Source organism: Cyprinus carpio, chromosome A22, assembly GCF_018340385.1.
Source record: "Cyprinus carpio isolate SPL01 chromosome A22, ASM1834038v1, whole genome shotgun sequence".
In the NCBI taxonomy this organism is placed as follows: Eukaryota; Metazoa; Chordata; class Actinopteri; order Cypriniformes; family Cyprinidae; genus Cyprinus; species Cyprinus carpio.
Window position 1 is genome coordinate 7,018,468 of NC_056593.1, and position 13,521 is coordinate 7,031,988.

A 13,521-nucleotide genomic window follows, 5' to 3' on the forward strand; every position below is an offset into this window, starting at 1 on the left:
TTGTAGATACGGCGTAAGATAATACAGTCTAATAAAAGACATAAACAATTTTATATGTGTTTGCAGTTTTATAATAAGGTAAAGGGTTGCTTTTGCCACCCCACTAATAATACCTGCCGTCCTTTATACACTGTAGTGCTGTCTCGCCCCCTCCCAAAGAATCCGGATGCGCGTGTGTTGGGACAGTACAAGGACAAATAACACAACTTGCATCGTCTACTTCCACACCACCCCGCATCCCACCTACTCTCTACGATTCACCCCCCAGCATGTATAGATTCCCCCCCCCCGAGCATCATGTTTTTTTGTATTTTTCCAGAGATCCTCGTTACCATCGCCGACGGTATCCCCGACTATGTCCATTATCCTCCCCTGGGTCCCACACCCCCCTCTGGAGCCGCTGGTCTTCCGTGTCCTTTTCCCCCTCCGTCCTCTGATCAACCATAGCCTTGTGACCAAACTGAATGATAAGATTGAGTACTTATAACTCTGTCCTTTATGTCTGTCCATGGCAAGCCTTGCTCCATTCCCGATGTGTTGATGCCCCCCCCCCCCACCTTCATACGCCTTCTTTGCCCGTCAGTGCAGGCTTCGGGATGTGTCACTCAAACCATCGTTCACCCTGTCCTACTTTGACCTCGCCACTGCACAGTAATATTTCCTACGCCCTCGGGAGGCCTGCACTGTATCCCCCGTGTTCAGCCAACCAGATGACAGTAACAGAACACAAACACAAATATAAAAGCATCATTAAAAAAAAAAGTATAAATAAGCGCCTTCAATAAACAATATACAAAATTGAAATTGTATGTGCAGGTATCTTACAATAGACAGTTTTGTATGACAGGTATATTGTATGTGCAAATTTGAATGTTGTGAGTGTAATAGCCTCTCCGTGTGTTAGAAAATATAGTTTGTCCAGAGGTTAGATAGTGTTGTGTGTTCCACAGGTATTGTCAGTGTTCAGAGTATGCGATACAAACCCTGATGTCCTAGAAACTCATTCCAGAACGGTCTGCCCGTGTTGATTCTCAAACAGTGCTGGGGATGGTTCTGGTAGTTGGTGATCTATTTCCAAACATTTTCGCCCTGAATGAGCTGAATGTCGCTGGAAGTAAACCTGGGCCGAATATTCTCTTTAGCCACTCTTGATCTCCTTTTCACCAGTGTGTATTTTGGCCTTTGGTCCTGATTGAGAAGTTTTGGCAGTGAACCATGGTTTGTTGTTGTTGTAAGTTAATGGTCATGGTAGGAAATGTACATGTCTCACAGAAAAACTAGATTATAAGAGTTGTCGTCTCTGTGAGATATTCAGCAGCTTCAAAAACACTCCAATCAGTGAGGTCAAACAAGCTCGGCTGTGCTTTATTAGTCCATCTTTTAACAATCCTTAATTACAGGTTTACGCTGATTTAGTCCGTATGCCTTAGGTGGTATACGTGATATCCAAAATTGAGCAGAGAGCCACAAAGTGCCGTGGAAAGAGTAATGCATTATTTATTGGGATTGTAACAGTGATCCACTTTAGTACTGTCTCTGGTGGGGACAAGTGTGCGTGCGTCTGTATTTTTGGTAGTTCAATGGAGAGATTGCTTTATTAAAGTCCCAAAATGATTAAAGAGTCCGGGTGTTGTTGTTCTGTGTCTGTGATATGATCTAGCAAGTAGTTTCTGTAAAGCTGAGCTTCACGGGCGCTCGTGGAGGAATGTAAACACTCAAGAGATCTGAACGAGCAAACAACTCCCGCGGCGTAATAGAAAGGCTTACAGTTAAGGAAAGCGCTTCTAGATAGGGGACGAATCTTCTTTCCCAATGTTACATCTGTGCAACCACCTTTCGTTGATGTAAAAAACGCATTGTCCCGCCACCGCACGATTTCACGTTGATTCTATATCTCGGTCACTCTGATAACAGCTGGATAACTTGGCAGATTTAAGCGGCTGTAGGCTTATGGCATCATTTCCAGCCAGGTCTTCCATGAAAACACAGAGCAAGGCCAGAGTGTGAGGAACTCCTATTTGTCGGGAGCGAGCAGAAGGAGTTCAGGAGTTCATCCATATTATTGAGTAGAGAGCGGAGGTTCGCAAGAGATGCTCGGCAATGGCGGTTGTTTTTTGAAATCCGTGCTGCTGAGCTTCACGAAAAGGCGCGGCTTGTTACCCCATTTGCGATTTTTTGGGAATTATGGGTAGCGGTATTAGTGTCTTATGATAATGCTGTGTTGTAAATACGGGGAGGAAACTCTGACCTTGCTTGTTAGTACAAAAACATTCAGAATCAAGAAATGGTCATAAATCAGTTGTTTGGGATGCCTCAAAAAATGAGCTACAAAGTTTTTTGGTTTAACTGCACTGTAGTAAAGGGTCTCAGTGCAGAAACTGTTCAAAGTTGAGTTCAATGCCAACCCATCATGACAACAGTAAGGTGCTTCACTGCTAAAGATGCTAGAGAGAGTGAATTAATGATAAATAATGAAGAAAAAAGTAGAGAAAAAAAAAAAAAACATTTAAATTATTTACTTCAGCTGACACAAATTAAATCTGAAACAAAAGCATACATTTATCTGTTTATTTTTCCATTCAAAAAAAATTATTTTGTTTAGATGAATAATGAAAATCTATGAATTTTACTTTTGGTAGCATTGACATTCTGCTGTTATCATCTGATATGTGATGTGAAAATATCAGAACCACAAATGTAAGTATACAAAATAAGCCTCTTAAAAATCCCAAATTTAACCATGAATTGTAAGTGATACTACTGATATGTTTATCAGTTTATATAAACGGTAATAGCTTTGACCCAAAAATACAAATACCATAATTTCCTTACCTGCTGGGCTCTCCCAAAACGTAATGAACATTCATCAGTGAAAACACAAGAATCAAGGGATGTGATACTGACTGGTTAAAGCTCCAAAAATGCACAATAACAGTGGTTGATTTGTGATTTGTGTAGCTTTTTATTCAAGTCTTCTGAATCTGAAAAGTGGTGAAAAAAAACAGCCACATTAATGAAGTTTGTATTCACTAAACAGTTCAGTTTGTATCAGCGTGTTCATGAGAAATCAGTTTGGTTTTGTTTGAAGTGCAGCAAAGTTAGTGCACTTTACAGCATATAGGGAGAAAGGGAAGAACTGCTCACACACCGCACTGGTTCTTGCGTATTGCGTCTGGTCGACTGGGCGGATATGGGTGGGTTTAGTGTCTAGACTAATTTGTGTAAATACAGGGAGTAAACTAGACCTAGCTTGGTAGTCCAAAAAACATACAGAATCACAAAATGTGACCTGGACCACCAAAAACAGCTAAGTCGCTGGGTTTATATTTTAGGCAGTTAGCCAAAAACAACACTTGTCTGGGTCAAACGTATTTATTATTTCTTAATTATTTATAATTTTGATGCCAAAAACCCATTGGGATCTTAAGTAAAAGCTAATGTTCCCTGAAGATATTTTGTAAAATTTCCTATGTAAATATATATCAAAAACCAAATTTTGATTAGTATATTGCATTGCTTAACAACTATTAATTTGGACAATTGTTAAGGCGATTTTCTCAGTATTTCGATTTTTTTTGTGCCAACAGATTTCCAGATATTCAATATAGTTTTGTATTCCCGGCCAAATATTGTCCTCTCCTAACAAACCATTCATCAATGGGTGAAAGCTTATTTTTTCAGCTTTTTAAATGTGGATATAATTCCTTTTCGTGAAACTTTTTGACCCTTATATGGTTTTTGTGGTACAGGGTCACAAATGGTTCTTACATTTGTTACTGATTCATAAAAATAACATGGATTTTAAGTGCAGGGGCCCGGAAGTAAATCAATGCGTTAAACATTTAAAGTAAACAGAATAACATTTCGTCCATTTATTATAAAGCATATTATAAAGCATACTGGAGCACTGGAAACGGGAACTTTCTACATAAAATATTGATAAACTTATTATTATATCACAGCAACTGAGTAGAAATCAATGGAATTGAGAACAAAATATGCAGTTCCACTGAAATGGAAGCAGTTGGTTGTTTCAATGTTTAAAGTTCTGGGGCCGACCCCGTAGCTTGCACGCACTAAAACCAAAACACTTACAGCATGACACTTTATGTTGTAACAATAAATACATTACTTGAACATAGTGTAGTATTTGTTTCTGTAAAGGATTTGGAAACTACACAGGTGGAGGTCAGAGTTTTCTCCTGTAGTTACCACACATTAGTATCCGGGACACTAAAGCCCCTACACATAATCCCCCAGTAGACCATCCTGCTCATGTGAATATTACAGGTCCCAGGACTGACCTGCACAAAGCCACCAAAGCTTAGCACAGGAGCATCATGAACATCTCTTCAAAATGAGACACATGTGACACAAGAGCACTCCCTCTCCATTCTGTTACTGTGCTGTTTGGCGTCTCCACAGGCGTCTCCTCTCATGGTAACTTCCGGTCTAGTGTCTCCCTTAAAATGATCAAACGTTTCCTCAAATGAGTCTTTTTAACATCTCTGTTTTTTTGCAGATGAGAAGGGTTTGAAGGAGTGTTTGTGTCAGAGCGGGCACGAGTGCGCATCACTACAAGGATTGGAGGACCAACAATGAGTCAGGGACACCTGTAGATTTATAGTAAAGCCAGCAATGGGTTTCACAAAAATAGTTGGGAAAAAATAGTCTAGAAGTATAATATATTCACCTCATCCTCTTAAAAACATGGATATTCGGAAGTCTTGATTGAAGGAGATCTTGGTGTTCCCAAAACCGAAATGCTCTCACTCCTGTTTTAACAACAAACTGTTTCTGGAAGAAAAACTCAAACAAAATAGTGGAGCGTACCCTTACATAGTGAACAGGGATACTGGAGGTGAATCTACATTTAATAACGAACATATCCTATCGTTCATGTAGATCGCATTTTAAACTTGTGTGTCTTTTGTTTGTTGTTTTGCTCTTATGAGAAAATCCCCTCGTGCATTGCAACAACGCCCATGTCCACCTTTCACTCCAAAACCGGCAATCCCCGGTCTTTGTTGCCAGATTCCACTCAGGACTGGCCTACCTCAGTATCGAGAGCAAAGATGGGTGAGAAACTATCATACAAAACTAAAAAAATTTAAACTGACCTTAGTCCAAAACATTGATTATATTTAACCCCATTATTTCGTCTCTCCTCTCAGGTTGCTTCTGTTCTTATGGGTAGACTTGGTGGCAAACAGGTGGTCTCCCTCAGAAGGAATGACTGTTGTGTATCACGGCCTTGTTTCAGCATGAAGCTCCCTTCATGCTCTGGGGGCTTTCTACCACGCGCACTACCAGGAGCGATCGGTGACCAGTCCACGTCAGGATCAAATCTGGGAGAATGTCTCTCCTGATATTGGCCGATGCCACAACTTCAAGAAACAAAACACCCAACAACCAAAACACTCCATATTACTAAGGCCTCCGTCATGAACTATGGAAAAAAAAACCTTCCTCCATCCGCATGGCCTGCAAACCATCACCTAACATTCCTGATAAGACGGTGGAAATCGGACAGAGCCAGGGAATGTCCCACATTGACATTCTAAGAGGTCAACAAGCTGTATGGAGCTGAAGATGAGAAATAATTAAAATATGGATTCATGTTGTCTGGTAGATGAGTATTGATGATGGTCTTACGTTTCTGTCTGGTGGTGTTCAAGTTATGAAAATGTGATGGTGGGGGGCAAAAATCAAAGAGTCAATCAAAGTACAGAACAATTTATATGTTTTGCAGTTGTTTATTAATAAGGTAAGGAGTGTTTATTTTGCAATAATACATGACCACGTATACATGACTAGTCACCAAATAAATATATGGACATGAAATATTGATTTATGTCAGTGTAAAATCATGCCTGAATTAAAGTATAAAAATCATATTTGACAAAAAAAAAAAAAAAATAATACAAACCAAACTATCGATATATTATTTTGCAAACACGAAAATGTTTTCGTGTTGACCCCTTTGAACTAAATGCTCTTTTATAATGGTTCGACCTTAGCACTAGAAATAAGAAAATCACACCCCTCATCACAATGGTATGATCAGCATCGGATTTTGATCACTGTTAAACACAGAGGGTGTGATTGTTTTTATAAACTTCCAAGTAAGCAGAGTAACACAAGCAAATGTTTGACTCTGCGAACATTTTGTGACATTTTACTGTACAAAGTTGCAAAAGTTAATACATTTAAAGTTTATATTTATCTGCCGTGGACCATATCAACCACAGCACCCCTCTAACCTCCGCTCCTCCCTGTAATGGGACCGATCCATTGTCTTTTTCAGTTGTCCATCCGCGCAATCGCAGCTTCGATCTCTTGCCATCTGTGAGGGGGCTTTTGTGTGTCGGTTTCGGAACCTGCCGTTTGTCTTGCTTTTGTTCTTGGGTTCAAAAAGCCGTTTTTTTTATCTGCATTCATTTCGGTAACGTCACCATCCCATATGTTTTATATATCTATAATGAAAGCGTATACAGCTTGGTTTTGAGTTTTTGCAAACCCGTGTTTTGAAAGGATGGCTCACGTTTGTGATTAGCTGTTTAAATCATGATGGCGGAGCTCGCGACATCATGGCAATTAAGTAACGTAAAAAATATATATAATGTTTGGTCCTTTCTGTTTTTTATTTGATGTCTGTTAATTATTATTTCTTTTGATTTTTAAATAACTATATATAGCGATATATATGTGGCATTTAAAATAGGACTCGGGATCCGGTTAGGCCCTCATATTAGCACCGGTTACCCGCTTCCTTAGCGGCGACACCGGCGAGTGAGCTGCAGTTTCAGAACCTATAAAACATCCATTCTTAAAAGAAAGACTGTTATGCAATAATATATCTGCATGCCATAATGGATGGATTTGTAGTAATGACATAGTTTTATGCAGTTTGATCAGGCCCACACGGCAACGTGACTCGTGGTTGCACGATGGATCAATGCAGGGTTAACTGGGATCTGTTAATTAAACCAATTTAATAAAGTTTTAAATCGTTCTATAACGTTTAAACGGGTGTTGTTTTTGCACCTTTTTCTATTAGAATCATTCCTGATGGGTTTGTTGGGTTGGGATTTATCATTCCGCATCTATCGCCGTTTTCCCTTTGATTGTCCTCTATTAATATTAATCTGAACACAAATATGTACACTAATATTTTAATTTTGTGGCTTTTAGGTGTCTTTTTATGAATAATCACAAGCAGGCAAAAGCCACGCTTACCGGCCAGCGTTTTAAAAACTCGGAAAAGAGGCCTAGTAGTCTAAGGAACAGTTTAATAACAGTGTTTTTAAAAAACCGGTGCCAAATCCCATTTGAAACGTTCCCTTGTTTCCTCGCATATGAAAAGGAGAGGATTGACCCTCACTCAGTTTTCAAGAAGGATTGTTCAAGGCTTGAACCAAACTGGCCCCAGATTTGGAAGCGGTGGCAAAGTTCCTCGATGCCTCTGGCGCCAAGCTTGACTACCGCCGGTATGCTGAGACAACTCTTCGACATCCTGGTGGCTGGAGGAATGCTGGGTAAGCAACCGTGTGCGGTTTCGGTCGATGGGCTGGTCTTAAATACTCTTTGCAGTCCTTTTTTTTTTTTTTTTTTTTTTTTTACAATTTTTTAATTTTTTGCTAATTTATATAAAGGTGTATGTATTTAAATTCATTTTATTTTGCTAAATGTTTAGAAATAGCTATATCTAAAATCAATTTTTAGTGGATGTAAATACGTAGCTACAATTTATTTTTATGTTAATTTTACTACAAATTTTTCACTAATTTATACAAATAATTTAGCATATCTAAAAAATGTAAAGTAATATTACTACTACTATTTTAGTAGTCTACATCTAAAAATACCATTTTTTTCTTAGTGTTTTCAACTAATTTGGCAGTATCTACAGGTGTTTTTCCCAATATTTATACATAGTGTACATCTAAATAATTGTGTCATGAATGTATTTGTACAAATCAATTATATCTACAAATTATAGAACTATTTCCTTTTGTAAGTATTTTGACTAGTACATTTAGAAAAGTATACTATACTGAATATTTTTTTAATCGCTACATTTATACTTATTAATTTACTTTTACTAATAATCTTTATATATAATCTACATCTAATTTTTTGCTAAAGATTTTCCTACTTATTTATTTTAAAGTTTACTTTTTTTTTTGCTAAAGTTTTTTATTTGACTAGTATTTTTATATAATAATAGCTTGTCTCACTTGACTGTTAAACATGTGCTTTTGTTCCATCCAATATTTAATGTCATGAGACAGGTTCTTATCAGGACAAACTCTTAAGCACTTGTTTTATAAGGTGGACCCATAAACACTTTTTGTGGCAATTTCTTTCAATAGTAAATGTAAAACATCTTTTTATAGAAATGTATGTGCACATGCTTTGTTTTATAATTGTCTGTTGAATTGTTTATTGTCTTGTTGTATTGTTCTAACTATACTTAACTGATACCCACCCCAAAATGAAAATTGTCATTAATCACTTACTCCCATGTCATTGCAAAACCCGTAAAAGCTTCGTTCATCTTTGGAACACAATTTAAGATATTTTGGATGAAAACCAGGAGCCTTGTGACTGTCCCATAGACTGCCAAGTAAATATCAGTGTCAAGGTCCAAAAAAGGTATGAAAGTCCATCAGGTCAGAATACTCCATCTGCCATCAGACGTGCAATCTGGGTTAATATGAAGTGACGGGAACACTTTTTGTATGAAGAAAAGCAAACGTACTATTCAACCACCGTTCCTTTGTCATCAATCTCCTCTGTGTTCTCCATATCACTGTATGCTCTTCTGTATCATCCACGCCACAAGGATGTGCTGTTTCTGTGTGTATTATATGAATGGTACAGAAGAGCATAAGGTGATATGGAGAGACAGAGGAGACTGTTGACAAAGGAATTGTTTGAATAAAGTCGATATTTTGTTTTTCTTCACTTACAAAAAGTGTTCCCGTCGCTTCATGTAACCCAGATGGAGTATTCTGACGATGACTTTCATACCTTTTTCTGGACCTTGACACTTATTTACTTGGCAGTCTATGGGACAGCCACAGGCCTCCTGGATTTCATCCAAAATATCTCAAATTGTGTTTCCGAAGACGAACAAAGCTTTTACGGGTTTGGAACGACATGGGGGTAAGTGATTAATGACAATTTTCATTTTGGGGTGATGTATCCCTTTAAAATAACTAATCTTTGCCATGATATTGCCTGTGAAGCTGATGTGGCAATAAACTTAAATAGACTGAACTAGTATTTTTATATAAATATAAATCCAAAAATGTCATTTATTTAAAATTATTTATTTTTGTTCTCCCGCAGCCCCAGGAGGGACTCTATCTGATGACATGACCCGTACTGAGTACTGCCCTCTTCACGGCAAGTGAAGACCTGGGAGACCATGCAGGCTTACGCTCAGGTATTTAGTTATGTGCTGGCTGGCTGGAAAATTCTCGTTTTGGAGCTTCATCTGAATTAATATCGCTGCGGCGGGTGTAATTTGTTTTTTTAACCGGCTTCCCCTTTTTCCCACATGTCTTAACGTGTTCACCTTGTGTTGTAGGTTTTTAACAAGCTGATCAGGCGTTACAAAGTACCCTGGAGAAAGGGTTTGAAGAGGAGATTAAAAAGGTGAACTAAGGATAACACCATAGTTGTTTAGTCAAACGCAAGTGTGTCGTTGTGCATCTGGAAAGTCTCGTTTTTTTTTTTTTTTTTTTTTTCACAGCTGCTGCTGTTTTTAAAAGGGTTGCACAGAGTCAGAGATAGTAATAAATTGGCCATGCTTACCTACCGGAATCCCTGTTGGCAAATGGCAATATATCAGCCTCCATCCTGAACAGCCTCTTTAATGAGAACTTGGTCAAGGAAGGTAATGACAGACCTGTTTAATGGCTCTAGGACTAGCAGTGGTGCTTTGAGTGAAGAGTTTGTAACCAAGTTGTCCATCTGGGTTTTATTGCAGGTGTGTCTGCCGCCTTCGCTGTGAAACTGTTCAAATCTTGGATCAACGAAAAAGACATCAACTCAGTTTCTGCTAGCCTGCGTAAAGTTGGCATGGACAACAGGCTGATGGTAAATATTGTACTGCAGCCGTCAACTTGGAATGCAACACAACAAAATCCCAAAAGCATATCCAAAATATACCTTAATAGAGTAATATAAAAGTTATGTAAAAATCTAATGAATAAAATGGTAAAGGGGCAGTGTGTGAATAATACTTTGGTTATATGTAATTAAAACTATAAAAGTTTATCAGAAATTAAAATTAAACAGGATCTTTGAATGTTTTGGTAAATCTGTAAACCGTTTAATAACATTATTCGGCATATTAATAAGAAAAAATTAATTAAAATAAATTAACTTAAGTTGAAATATTAAAACAAACCTGAAATTTAAAAATAAATTAACAGCCATATAAGAATAACAACTTCACATCAGTGACAGAATGACAAAAGCATCACGTTACTTGAGTAAACTGAATTGAACAAAAATCTGAAATTTTACAATTTTGTTTGCAGCCTCAAAAGATGTTGAACTTTTCTTATGCCACATCAACCTCATGCCTTTTTTTTTTTTTTTCTTGTTGATGTAACCTCTTTTGTGCAAAACAGGAGCGGTTTCCCTGCCAACAAGCGTAGCTGTGAACACTTTTCAAAATATTTCACCGACGCTGGGCTGAAGGAGCTCTCGGACTTCGCTCGCAACCAGCAGTCCATTGGCGCACGCAAAGAGCTTCAGAAAAACTGCAAGAGCAGATGTCGCGCGCGGCGAGCCCCTCAAAGACGTGAGTTTCTGCCTTGTCTGTCTCTGCCTGTTTTAAGTTTGTCTTTTTTTTTTTTAAGTACATTTTTCTGATTTTTATTAAAATTGAATCGTTATCCCATATTTTGGCTTTGAAGGTTTACTGTGCCTGTATTTGATACATTTTTTCCTTGCTTGCTCCCCCAGATCATTGCCCTACGTGCCTACGTCGTGAAGAGATGAAGAAAACGAGCATCTCCGAGCAGACAATGATCGGCATCGTGTGGACCAGTGTCATGAGCTCTGTCGAGTGGAATAAAAGGAGGAGCTCGTCACGGAGCAAGCCATCAAACTCTTGAAGGTATCTGATGCTTCTGGAAGGTTTAATGATCCATAGTGCTTTCCTTTAATCAAATTAGGCGGTAGTAATCTGTTCTGCTAACTCTTTGCAGCAATACAGCCCCACTGCTGAAGGCCTTCACCTCCCAGGCCTGTCTGAGCTCACCCTCCTGCTGAAGATCCAGGAGTACTGCTACGACAATATCCACTTCATGAAGGCCTTCCAGAAGATCGTGGTGCTTCTTTACAAAGGTGTGTCTTTGATAGCTGATCTTTTCAAGACTATGCCCTGAAGCCCAATGCTTGGCACACTGTGGTAGTTTTTGTACAAAAATGTTACCAAGCCTGTGCAGCGCTATGCAGAGGTTTATGGCTGGTTAAAGTGTTTTGAAGATGTCTTGGTTTTTTCTTCATCTATTTTTTTTTTCTCTTCATCTAGCTGATGTTTTGAGCGAGGAGGTTATTTTGAAGTGGTACACAGAATCCCATGTGGCCAAAGGAACAGAGCGTCTTCCTCGAGCAGATGAAGAAGAGTTTTGTAGAGTGGCTGAAGAACGCTGAAGAGGGTAAGCAGGTTTTTTTTTTTTTGAACTTCTCTGAAACGTTCAGATTAAAACATAGTTCCTCTAATGATAGTATTATTTGTTGTTTCTTTCAGAGTCCGAATCTGAGGAAGAGGAGGGAGACTAAAACACCATGTCAGCAGAATGTTTTGTTACAGAAGTGCTTGTCTTTCTATTTTTTTTTTTTTTTGTAATTATTTCTTTTGGCTTTTTTTTTTTTTTTTTTTTTTTTTTTTTTTTATTCTACCTCCCTGTTTTTCAAACCATAACATTTAGATGTCATTTAAGGGCTTTATGACAAAATGATTAATTTTAACAGATTTTTCTAATATTAAGGTTTACACTTAATATAGCACATTAAAAAGTGGTCAACCTTTGTAATTATTTACTCACTCAAGGAACTTTTAAGTGTTGATACAGTTTGGACATCTTAAATTATTGTTATAGTGATTCCTTTATGAATTGACAGTTCCATTGAATTAGATCAGGCTGCCTTGTTTGCCTTTAAGACGCCCTTTTCTATATGGTTATCGATGCCTTCATGCCCATGTCATGATCAGTGTCCACAAAGGGAAAAAAAAAACAGTCAACCCTTGTCTCATCGTGATGTTATTGCCAAAGGCTTAAGTCCTCTCCCATAATATCATCAGCGTTCTGTTCCCTGCCTATGAAACTGTACAGTGCTGAAAACAAATTGCAGATCACCCTGTAAAGACCCTTAAATGACTCCCAACCTCTTCTATGTCTTCATCTTATGTCAACCGATTTCTTTAATCTTAATTGACTTTTTTTAAGAAATAAAGACCTAGAAGTATATGCATTGTGCTTCTTGCCTTTGCTTTCTGTTTAACATGCTGGTTTTTGAAGTAATTGCAAAATCAGATTTCAGTCCACCATTTTGAAATTGCATGCAGTATGTGTCTTCCTCTAGGGGGCACCTCCTCAAAACCAAAGATGGAGCTCATTCCAGAACAGTTTTCAAAATAATTTTATGGTTTGAAAAAGTCGCGAGTACAGATGTTTTTCTTGTACAAAAATACTTACTCATTAAATAGCAGCTCATTTGATGCTTGGCATGTGCAAAGGGCCACTTTCAGAAGAGCGGACAATTCAAGTATTAGAAGTATTAATATTAGAAGTATTAGACAACAGGCCTAGTTTTTAAGATTGGAGATTTGAAGGTAGGCCCATATTGTTGGGTATAATGCATTTTGACCTTTAAATTTAAAGGTTAAAAAAAATGCAAATATTTACAAAAAAGCCTTTCCAGAATACTATAGTTTCCAGTACATTATGTGGTAGTTCCATTGCACTTTTTTTTTTTTTTAAATATATATAACGTCCATATTGAAAAAGTGTTTTTATTACAAGGAACAATCATTCTGCATAGTCTGCAGATTCAGACAAACCTACAAGCTGAAATTTTGATGTTGTGCAAGAACGCGCAAGTAAACATTTTGGATAGAAATGACTGGTTGATTCATCTTGTTATAGCTTTCACAGAAATATTCCAGTATCCTGCCTTGCTACTTCAAACAAACTGACGTCAAAGACGATGCAAGTATCTGAAAAAATAAATTGTAATCACAATAAAGTTAGGCTCAAAATTGTCCTATTAATGTAAACAACATAAAGGTTCAGCAGTTGATGTTTCAGTGGTGTACTTAAGCTTAGCGCACGCTACAAGACAGAAGCTCGCTGATCTTTCCCCAGACCTTTGTCAACTTAAAACGTGCCAACTTTTGGGACACATTCTGGAAACACTTTCTGAAATCAAATTGGCCTTATTAAGTCATGCGCACTTTAAAATGCAAGAGAGCCGCAATTAGCAATAAGGCAG

General features: G+C 37.9%; 1 pseudogene; it reads left to right on the top strand.

The window, feature by feature from the left end:
* The first annotated feature begins 5,479 nt into the window (after positions 1 to 5,479).
* LOC122134961 lies at positions 5,480 to 11,940 on the top strand (annotated as a pseudogene).
* Positions 11,941 to 13,521: the final 1,581 nt, after the last annotated feature.